Raw genomic sequence first — 12,386 nt, 5'->3', positions numbered from 1 at the left:
CTGTTGTGGGAATCATTAAAAGCCTACCTACGGGGCCAAATCATCTCTTATTCTGCGCACTTAAATAAAACTCGTTCTGCCAAAATTAAAGATATATCGTGCAAGATAAAAAAAATAGATCAGCAATAAGCCATTTGTCTCTCTCCCAATTTACACAAAGATCGAGTTGAATTACAGACGGAATTTGATCTCATAACAACTACTGATGCAGAGCGCCTTCTTTTACGCTCACGTTCAACGTATTATGAGCATGGTGATAAGGCGAGCCGCCTTTTGGCCCACCAATTGCGTCGTCAGGCAGCCTCACGTATAATCCTCCAGATAAAAGATTCATCAGGCACGGTGCATACCGATCCTAGTACCATTAACTCAGTCTTTGGCTCATTCTATTCTTCTCTATACAAGTCTGAATCACCATCCGACACTTCTGAGATGGGCGCTTTCTTTGACAATCTCAATTTCCCTACTATAGGTCCTGGTGTTTCAAAAGAACTTGATTCTCCATTAACCTCAGATGAGATCTCCCTCGCTAGAAATAACATGCAAAATAAAAAAGCTCCTGGCCCTGATGGATTCCCAGTAGAATTTTTTTTAAAGATTTAAATCTAAATTGGCCCCATTAATACACTCGGTGTATAAGGAATCTCTGCGGAATGGTTATCTTCCTCCCACTTTAAGACAAGCCTCCATAAGTCTGCTTTTAAAAAAAGACAAAGATCCAGATCTCTGCAGCTCTTATAGGCCACTTTCCTTAATAAATGTGGATGCGAAAATACTTGCTAAGGCTTTGGCACGTCGATTAGAAAATATTCTCCCAACCATAGTTTCTGAAGAACAAACAGGATTTATAAAGGGACGTCAACTATTTTACAATGTCCGCACCCTTTTAAATATTATCTACTCCAAAAACACCGCTACGACCCCTGAAGTAGTGATCTCACTTGATGCAGAAAAAGCATTCGATAGGGTTGAGTGGGACTATTTACTTACTGTACTGAGTAAATTTGGGCTGGGTGATATATTTATTTCATGGATACGCCTTCTTTATACATCCCCACAAGCTAGTATTTCCACTAATGGCGTTCAATCTCCTTATATTACTTTATCCAGAGGAACCCGTCAGGGATGTGCACTATCTCCTTTGCTTTTTGCGTTAGCCATAGAGCCTTTGTCAATATATCTGAGGACCTCAACCACTTTCACTGGGATATCGCGGCTGGGGATGGAATTTAAATTGTCCCTGTACGCAGATGATTTATTGTTGTATGTCTCAAGCCCCAGTAACTCTATACCAACAATTGTATCTTTTCTTACGAAATTTGGTTCATTCTCAGGTTACAAAGTGAATATTTCCAAAAGTGAATGTTATCCTGTTAACGCTCTGGCATCACAATTGAACCAGTCCGATGTCCCCTTCAGATTGAGCCCCTCTGGCTTTAAGTATCTAGGAATCAATGTAACAAGAACACTAAGTTCCCTTTTCGCTGCCAATATCTCCCCTTTAATGTCTAAAATCAAGTCAGACCTTCAAAGATGGAAGAGTTTATAGGTAAAATTAACACGGTTAAAATGAACATTCTTCCTAAGTACCTATTTATTTTCCAATGTCTCCCTCTATTCCTACCTAAACAATTTTTTAAGACTCTTGATCAGGTTATTTCTGGCTTTTTATGGAATGGAAAGGCACCCAGAATAAGTAAATCTATTCTTCAAAGATATAGACTTAACGCTGGACTGTCTCTCCCGAACTTCCAATTATATTATTGGGCTTCACACATACACAAGATTTCATTTTGGTCAAAATCAGTGCATCCTTCCATGGTCTAGATTTGAGGCACAGTCTTGTGGCTCATCCTCTGCTATGGCACTACTTACCTCTTCCATTCCCACCAACCTCTCTGGACATACAAATAATCCTGTTGTGAGTTCTACTCTTAAAATCTGGTACCAATTTAGGAGGCATTTTAAGTGTACTTCTGCATCCACTTTAGCTCCTTTATTGGGAAACCATTTATTCCGACCTGCCTTATCTGACCCCACTTTCTCTGTATGGCATGAGAAGGGCCTGAGGACTTTTAGAGAGCTTTATAAGGATAATACCTTTCGTAGTTTTACTGATATATCAAGGGAATTTGAACTCCCAACATCTCACCTTTTTCGTTATTTCCAAATTAGACACTGTACCAAATCCCTGTTTCCATCCTTTCCCTCTCTACCCCCTAATCAAATATGGGATGAGTTTCTTTGTTCCGATCCCCTTCAAAAGTCACTTATTTCAAAAATATATAACAAACTCCTGACCGATGACAGCTCACACACCACTAAAATCAAGGCTGCCTGGGAGGCTGAGCTAGGTGTGAACTTGGGTGATCACTGGTAGGACACTGCTCTTAACAGGATTCATACGAGTTCATCCTGTGCTCGTCTCACTCTCATACAGTTCAAGGTGCTGTACAGGGTTCATTTATCAAAGGCACGATTGTCACAAATATATCCCACTGTTATTGACATCTGTGACAAATGTCAAGCCTCTCCCTGCAACCTATCCCATATGTTCTTCTCCTGCCCATTAGTGTTTTCCTTTTGGCAGAAGTTTTTTGAGGATATCTCAAAAATACTCTCACTCACTGTGAAAGTCTGTCCCCATATTGCCATATTTGGGTGCCCAGAAGATTACAACAGATACAACTCGGGGCAATTAGATATGTTGGCATTTACTTCGTTATTGGCAAGACGACTTCTTCTTCTTCACTGGAAATCCAAAAAAGCTCCTTCCAATGCTAAGTGGCGCAGCGATGTCATGTCTTTTAAAAAATTGGAGAAAATTAATTATTCATTAAGAGGCAGAACCTCTATGTTGTACACTAAGTGGCAACCCTTCTTAACCTTCTTCCAATCTCTCGCATTTTTGGTTACTGATTGATGGACACCCCCCCCCCCCCCCCCCCTTCATTACGTATTTATGTTAATTTGTTGTCTTTGTATTGTTTAGTATTATTATTTTGATTTTATTATTATTATTGCTATTATTATCTTGTTTAGTTCAGTCGGTACACTACTCCCTTATATTTGGCTATCTGGTCTGTTATGAAGGTGGCTTAAATACTGTATGCCTTCAAGAGAAAATTAACCATGTATGGCTTGTCAATTGATGCACAATAGTAGAGACTAAATGGTTACTAGTAACTTTGAACTGTGGTCCCTGTCAATGTACCAAATGTCTTTTTTATGTGTCTTCAATAAAAATATATATAAAAAATAAATAAATAAACGTAAATACAGTAGGATTGTTATTCACGTCGGTGGTAATGATGTTCGTTTACGCCAATCAGAATGCACCAAACTTAATGTGGAGTCGGTGTGTAGTTATGCTAAAACAATGTCGGACACCGTAATCTTCTCTGGTCCCCTCCCCAATCTGATCAATGATGACATGTATAGCCGCATGTCATCATTTCAGCGCTGGTTGTCTTGGTGGTGCCCAGCAAACAATGTGGGCTTCGTAAATAATTGGACAGCCTTCTGGGGAAAACCTGGTCTGATTAAGAGAGACGGCATTCATCCTACTTTGGAAGGTGCAAATCTCATTTCGGCAAACATTTCAGGGCTTTGTGGACTTAATCCATGACAAACTGGAGTTGAGACCAGGAGGCGGAGTCGCAGTCTTACACGCTTCTCTGCGCTCTCTCCTAGGCAGTCATCCATAGGAATCCCGAACCCAATAAAATACCCAATATTAACGGTGTGTGTGTCTGCCCAAGGACAATTTAAGGTAAAACCTAATAGGTGTCATACATAATAACCTAATAAAAGTAAATGTAACAACTACTACAGTGCAACAAAACAGGAAGATTAAATGTGGTCTCTTAAACATAAGATCTCTAGCATCTAAAGCAATATTGGTAAATGATTTAATATCAGATTATAATATTGATATCTGCTGTCTCACTGAAACTTGGTTGAGACATGAAGAATATGTCAGCATAAATGAGGCCACTCCACCCAGCCATATTAATACTCATATTGCCCGAGGCACGGGCCGAGGAGGTGGAGTTGCAGCAATCTTTGACTCAAGTTTACTTATCAATACTAAACCAAAATTAAATTATACCTCCTTTGAAAGCCTCGTTTTTCGTCTTACGCATCCGACCTGGAAAACTTTGCAGCCAATCTTATTTGTTACAGTGTACCGTGCACCAGGTCCTTATTCAGAATTCTTATCTGAATTCTCTGAGTTTTTATCAACTTTGGTTCTTAAAACAGATAAAGTAATTATCGTAGGTGACTTTAATATTCATGTTGACGATGATAAAAATAGCCTTACTGTTGCATTTAACTCTATATTAGATTCTGTTGGTTTCTGTCAGAGTGTAAATAAACCAACCCACTGCTATAATCACACTCTCAACCTTGTTCTGACTTATGGTATTAAAATTGAGCAACTATTAGTCGAACCGCATAATCCTGCTTTATCCGACCATTTCTTAGTAACTTTTGAAGTACTGTTACTAGACTACAAAGCATTAGTCAAAAGCTCCTGCAGCAGAAACCTATCTGTTAGTGCTATAGCCAAATTTAAGGAAGAGATTCCACCAATACTTAACTCGATAGCATGTCTGCATGAAAGGGAGGAAACTTATACAAAATGTACACCACCCCAAATTGATCACGTTGTTGATAGTGCTACAGATGCGCTGCGAATAAAATTAGACTCTGTTGCTCCTTTGAACAAGAAGAAAATAAAACAACATAGATTAGCTCCATGGCATAATGCCGAAACCCGCAAAATAAAGCAAAAGTCGAGACAACTTGAAAGGATATGGCGTTCCACTAAACTTGAAGAATCTCGTTTAATTTGGCATATTACTCTCAATGAATATAAGAAAGCACTGCGTAAAGCGAGAGCAGCCTACTACTCTTCATTAATAGATGAGAATAAGAATAATGCAAGATTTCTTTTCAGCAATGTAGCCAGGCTGACAGAAAGCCACAGCTCGATTAAGCCTTCTATTCCCATAGCACTCAGTAGTAATGATTTTATGTGCTTTTTTAACGATAAAATTGTTACTCTTAGAAACAAAATTAATGACCTCTTGCCTTTGACCAGTATAGTGTTATCAACAGCTCCCGGAAACGTAAGTTCTAATATTACACTAGATAGTAAACTAGAATGCTTTTCAGCCATAAACCTTGAACAATTAAATTCAATGATTCTCTCTTCTAAACCATCAACGTGTATGTTAGACCCAATTCCAACTAAGCTGTTGAAGGAAGTTTTTCCATTAATTAGCACTTCTTTATTCAATATTATGAATATGTCTTTATTATCAGGCTATGTTCCACAATCATTCAAAGTAGCAGTGATAAAACCGCTTCTTAAAAAGCACAACCTCGATCCAGAGGTTTTAGCCAATTATAGACCTATTTCTAATCTTCCGTTCCTCTCAAAGATTCTTGAGAGCGGTCGCAAAACAGCTGTGTGATTACTTAAAAAACAATGATTTATTTGAAGATTTTCAGTCTGGCTTTAGAACACATCATAGCACAGAGACAGCTCTGGTTAAAGTCACAAATGACATTCTAACAGCCTATTAGAATGTCATTTTTCTCATAAGAGTCCATTCTTGAGTAAAACACAGTAAAAAGTTCTAACATCTCTGAGATTTTTGGACCCAAAAGGGGAGTAAGACTTTAAGAAGACAGGTCTTCAAATGCATCTTTAAAAAGAGAGAAATCAGTGGGGGCTTTGTGGATTTTTAAAATGAGGCACACTACATTTGCAAAACAACCAAACACTGTTAGAATTAGCCTTTTTCATCCTAAAGTTGATGATGAAGCTTTTGCTCATTCTTTGTTCTTCATTCCATGGTGGAACTAACAGGTATCAAAGGCAAGTTGTCATGTGGAATACCAAAATGCCAAATCTCTCGCTATGTATGGATTATTAACGCTGCTGCGTGTTCCCTCAAGCTTTAGGCAGAATGCTTCAGACCTGTAGCTCCTCTATACGCCCCAAATGGATTTCACAGTTCCCCATGGAGATATGAGGGAAGCCTAGGTAGGAGCCATGGGGGGACACATCCAGAAAATCACAGCTTTGATTGCTGGGAATCCAAATAGCAAACACAGGTACACTCTGAGTGCTGGAGACAAGACTTGAATACAAATTGGGAATGTTCAGCTTGTAGCAAATATGTTCCCCAGCATGTAGAGATGAAGAGTAACTCTCCAAGGCACCAAGGGAACAGCCCCAATAGCTCCTACAAACCTTTTTTTTTTTTTTAAAGAGGACATATTATACTTGTTTTCCGATTCATATTTGTAATGTGTTTGTCAACTGTGACATGCTTTAATGTTCAAAAAGCTCTTTATTTTTCTCATACTGCCTGTGTTGCAGCACTTCTTTTCACCCTCTGTCTGAAACCAGATCCCAGTCTGCTCTGATTGGTTAGCTGGCTGGCTCTTTTCATGCACAAAAGCCTATACAACACAATACAGGAAAGGTAACTCCCCCTAAAAAGCACAATAGGGCCTCTTTAAACCAAAACTTATTTCCTTACTTTGATTATTTTTTGATTACGCTGTCAATTCAGAATTGTGTGGATGACAGTGCTGACTACTGAAATGAAAGCATAATTATAAGCATGTCACACTTCGGTGTCAACCCTTCATTTTAACACTTAAGTAACAAATCAAGTCTTTTGATATCGTCAATAAAAGGAAGGAGAAATCCCTTAAACATGAAAACCTCGATTCTGTGTTTATTCCATTCGCCTGCCTGGCATTGATTGGCTCTCTCCGTCCCCGTCACCTGCTCTGACCCTGACTCAGATTTAATTTCATGTCTCTCCCTCTCTCCCCGGCCGGGGAAATGAAAGCCATGCAGTGCTCATGCTGCAGTCACATGTAATGGAGGACATTAGAACAGCTGCAATTACCATGAACTGTCACTGTACAATAAGAATTGAATTACTCATTCACTTCACAAGTGCCATCCGCAGGGGGGGGGGGGGGGGGGGGGGGGTGACCACTTTTCCTTGAGCATGTTTGGATCCCTGCTTCATTATTGTGAGCCAGAAAACTGGAACAGGGGGAAAATTCGAGGCAGTGTAATAGCCTCGCTCAAACTACACCAAATCCATTTACTGTCCACAATTTCAATTCTAAAAGTCCAACAAGCCCATTGGAGAAAAAGGAGACACACACACACACACACACACACACACACACAGCTGTGCACATGCATACACACTAAAATTAGCGTGTGTGTGTGTGTGTGTGTGTGTGTGTGTGTGTGTGTGTGAATTAACACTTTGGAATTCTGTGGCTCATGCTTCTTTTAAATGCAGTTGGTGGAAACCTGATTTACTAAACAAAAATGCTTTGTTTGGTTTAACTTGTACTATTCTGTAGGCCTAGTATAACCTTTAAAGATCAAATGCAAAGCTTCCAAATATGCTACATTTTTATAGAAATGTTGTTTTTAAGACTGCCTGTATTTTTTATTTTATTTAAATCGAGATAATACACCCAACATTTTTTTTTGTATTGATCCAAAACTCGACCCAAAGCCGTCTGAATTTCTGACATGTAATTCCCAGCAGCCTCCGCGCGCGTGACGTAATAGTGGCCAAACAGTCTCTGGACCAAATATCCCGACTCGGCAGTCTCGGTCACATGTTTTTCGAAAAGAAAACTGAATTAACATGGGTTATTGTTGAGCTTGTTGTTGTACGAACGGTGCGGGATCTGGGAGAGTTTTACATGCATTTCCCAAAGACCAAATCATCCGCAAAAAATTGATTTTTTTAGTGAATCGTGTTGGCTGGCAACCGACAAAATGGAGCAAGTTGTGTTCTGACCACTTCACGTGTGATGCATACGACGTTGATCCTGATATCATGAAGTCTGTTGGTGGAGAAGCATTAATAGCACGTCGGAGGCTGAAACCCGGAGCCGTCCCCTCCATATTTCAGCACAAGAAACCACTGAAAGAACGAAAGAGCCGGGCGATGCAGAAACGCCAAAGAATTGAGGTAAACAACTTTTGATTAGATTTCAAAGCGCACGGAGCACAGCAGATAACGCAGATAACGGAATTGCAGTTTTATTGCTTATAGAGGTGGGCACCGTTAGATTCTGTGTCTTTACGATCATAAACAATGTGTTGGATGTGGAGCTAGGATAAGTAATAAGGGCGCTAGGAGTGATAGGTTAGCATTTTTCGCTCGGGGCTAATTCACTGTTAGCATTGTAGTTTATCTGCAGCTCATTCATCGCTCCTCCACTCATAACGGAAAATGTCGAACGTCCTACAGTCGGTGATGCAGACTTCTTCTCCCATCTCTTCCTTCACTTTCCCATAGTTGTGGCAGCACTTGTTTTCTCGGCTTGTAGGCATGGTCTGGCAGTTTCCACATCTACACCAATTCTCAGCACCCTCGGCCTCTTCCTCAGATGGCGAACTTGAATCATCGCCATCAGCACTTTCATCGGTGATATCAGGTGACGTTTCCTTGTATTTCCTCTTCGACATCAGAGGCTCGTATAGATATGGTTGGATGTCGACAACATACTCCAGATATTGGGTGGCCTCCGACTCAGAATCAGACATGATAGACGAAACTAAGTTGTACTATCGGCGGAAGCCGCTGCGAGCATTTTTCGCTCGGGGCTAATTCAGAGGCTCACTCAGAGCGCCTGGACTTTATTTTTCTAAACCTCTCTAAAAAGGTCAAATTTCACTTGTTTTGCATCAATCTTGATACAGGGTACTTATTATATGTTATAGTTTGGATTCCTAAAGCTTTTAGTCTATAGTCTACTCAGAATCAGACATGATAGACGAAACTAGTTGTACTATCGGCGGAAGCCGCTGTGATTGATAAGCCAGGTGGAAATATGTTTGGCCACTGACGTCACGCACCGCCATCTTGCGGAGGAGCGGCGGAGAAAATAAATCGTCGGACTTGGTGTTGGGGGTTGAACAAAATTAATATTGCGCATTGCCAGAGTAATATTATCTCCGATTTTAATACTGCAATATCTTAGATAGTGTTGTAGCTATATGATTTCGATTTTACTGGAAATTATACAAAAAGCTTTGCATTTGATCTTTAAGGCAACACATTTTGATACTAAATGTCTTGGTTTCTTCTCTAAGGTTGCATTGTGCTGTTGTCTTACATAATACACTTAAGTAATTAAAAAAACATCTTTATTGTTAAGTCTTTACTCTTGTTTATCGGCATTGCATTTAACATGGAGGTAATCCAAAAGTAACGGATGGTAATCAGGTTGCATTACTTGTATATAGTGATACTTGGATACTTGTGTCCTTGTGCATACTTAACCCCGAATAGCTCCTGATGGCGAACGGTGTGTGAGTGTGTGTGTTAGTCTCCCTGAGCAGGTAGCCCCTTGTATGACAGCCTCTGCCTCTGTAAGACTTACGTCGAAAATAGACCAGCCGCGTATTTTTAGCGGAGCCCAGCGCCGAGATGCTTCTGGGACGCTTCTGAGCCGTAACGCCGCGCATCTGGTGGAAACACACCCATTTACTAGATTGGCCGCGATCGATGTGAATGCCGCGGCGCAGCTGTAATGCGGCCGAACGCGGCGCAGACGGACCCGGTGGAATACGGGGGTTAGGGTTAGGGGGGGATCTATGAATGGGTGAATGCTGACTTTTATATGTAAAAGTGCATAGAGGGTTTACAAAGACTCGAAAAGCTATATATGAACATAGTCCATTTTAATCAACTACTTTCTAACAACCAATTGAGTGGCAGTCGTTTTCCTGCTCGATGCTGTATCGCCTGCTATGGAAAAGATAGAGGAGAGGTGGGGTCGGTGCTGTCGGAGAGGAGGCTAAGGTTAAAGAGCCACTCAAGGGCGGACGGAGGAGAGCCAAGGGAGTGCGCGAAGGTCAACGGCTCCCACATGAGCACTCCTGCATTATGCAAACTGCTGCATATCTTATGCATATTTGTTTGGTTGCAGAATAATCTTTTGATAGTATTTGCCTATTCATTGCTCATTCATCATGAATGTTTTTTTAGGCTTTTCACAAGCACACAAAGACAATTTCAGTGTGCCAGAATGCATTTTGTCAGCATTTTCCTGGATTACATCTCTTCAGTCAGTGTGTTTTCCCCTCAGTCAGCCAGTATCAGGAGATATTTAGCAATATTTAAAACTCCCAACCATACCTCTATAACCTTGTCCTTAATTTGAAAGTGTTGCCATAATTTCTGTCCTTAACAATAGCAGATATGATAAGTCAAGATAATTAATGAGTTCTGGGGAAATGGTGTCAGCCCCTGCAGTCAATATGTCGATGTATCCCTGGGCGAGATACTTAACCCTGAGTTGCTCCCAGTGGCATGGCCATGTTGCTGGTGTGTGAATGTGTGTGTGAGTGTTAGCTTCCTTGAGCAAGTAGCACATTGCTCTGTATGAATGGGTGAATGATGACTTGTAAATGTGAACGAGTGGTTGTAAAGACGGGATAAAGCGCTATGTAAATGCATCCATTTACCATTTGACGTTTTTATGCATGGGACACAGTTTTCTGTATGAAAGCTAACCTGGAACCATTCCTGGTCCATTGGAGGTCAAGGTGGGCTCTGAGTGTGGGTCCAGCAGAGGGTAATGGCAAAACGTTAGCACTTTCAGTTAAATAAAATAGTTTTGGTTTTCGCTTCTGTTTTCTGTTTATTTGCAGCTGTTAAGCTGTATTGACGTGATTTGCCGTTTGCTGAACTCGAGGTTGGGCACAGAGCTAGTTAACAGCTAGCTAAGTTGTGTTTGTGAGGTACCTCCCCTGCTTGCCCCACTTCATAAAGCTCTTATAATTCGTTGGGTGTCAAAAAGTCAGCGTCAATCGAGGTCAAAGACTAAATCATTTGAACTTTGAGCACAGCGCTCTGCGACAATTTTGAGTGACGTGCAATGCCGAAGGTAGCGCTCCCGCCTAGTCGGCCACTCTCTCCAAGAAACCCAACCGCAACGTCACGTAAAGCCATGTCATCGTTGTTCATGTGAGGCAGCTTTAGTGATCCGTTTTCTTACTGATGACCACCATCAGTGAAAACAAGATTGGCAATCCAACTCTTTTTCATTCTATGCATTTCATGTCAAGTTCTCCATCTGATCCTACACAATGATCTATATTGTATAAAACTGACATTACATCACTAAACTTGAGTAATGAATCACACTCCTTAAGCATACCTACACTTCCATGAGTGTGCTTCCCACCCCAGCGGCAGATAATGGTCTCTCTAAGAGGAAATAAAGCTTGTATGTGATGGCACTGCTCTCCCCTCTCGATGCTCGCCTCATGAGTCATTCCTGAACATCTCTCTCCGGCACATTAGAATAACCGATGCACCCAACAAAGTTGTCAACCAATAGTAATTGCTTAATTAAAAGGAATGTATTGTCAGTTTGAGTTTACAGGCAGCTCAGTCTCTCCTCAGAGCATTTCAAATAGATGAGAGATCAAGGTGTGTGGAGGGGGGGAAATAAAGGATGGTAAGGGTGTCAGAATCAGCGAGATGTTTCTATTCTCAGACGCATTTTAATGTAAAAGTGCGCACTTAATAACGAAGGATGAACATGTTAACTTTAGAGCGAATGGAAGCCTGCTGCAGTCATTTATATATTGTTCAATCATTTTTTGCATACAGAACCATAACACGTAGGAGTGATTTCCAAGTGTTAATCAATCATCAAGCATCCTCGCTTCAATGTAATCTTTGCCGGTGTTTGCACTCCTCTTCCTATGAGATTACTTATCATTAATGGGAATGTCTGTTTTCGAAGCAGCTACCTCCTATTTTAAAATTGTTAACCATTAGTCCTTCAGCATAATTGTAGAAATGTGGGTAATTTATTGATATCAGCTTCTCAACTGTAAGAATTTGATGGATTTCTGTTTTCCATCATTGTGAAGAGCTGTTCTCATACACTGTTTATACTTATACCCAAGATAAAGTAAAGCTCTGTAATTCATGTATTCAAAGGACTCTTATATAACACTAGTAATCATATGCCATGACAGGTGATGCAGTATAAAGATCAACAAAGTTTGCATTAGAAGGACTGGGTGTCTGTGATGTTCAAAGCACAGTGTTGTAGCATTGTATGGGCCTGCACAAGGACACTCATTTAGTTGGAATGCTGTTACAGCATTCCAACTACTTGTTATGCTGCGCACGAAAAGTGTATTATTCCACCGGCTTAATTTGTTGCGCTTCTCCTCCCACATTCCACATCGCTGAAACTCCGTTCCAACATCAAAACGTTCAGCTCGGTCGGGAATCGATTGCTATTACTTTTCTCATTCATAACTTTCATAACTCCAGAGATATATCCCATAA

This window comes from Gymnodraco acuticeps, unplaced genomic scaffold (genome assembly GCF_902827175.1).
Source record: "Gymnodraco acuticeps unplaced genomic scaffold, fGymAcu1.1, whole genome shotgun sequence".
In the NCBI taxonomy this organism is placed as follows: Eukaryota; Metazoa; Chordata; class Actinopteri; order Perciformes; family Bathydraconidae; genus Gymnodraco; species Gymnodraco acuticeps.
This window is presented reverse-complemented; position numbering follows the sequence as displayed.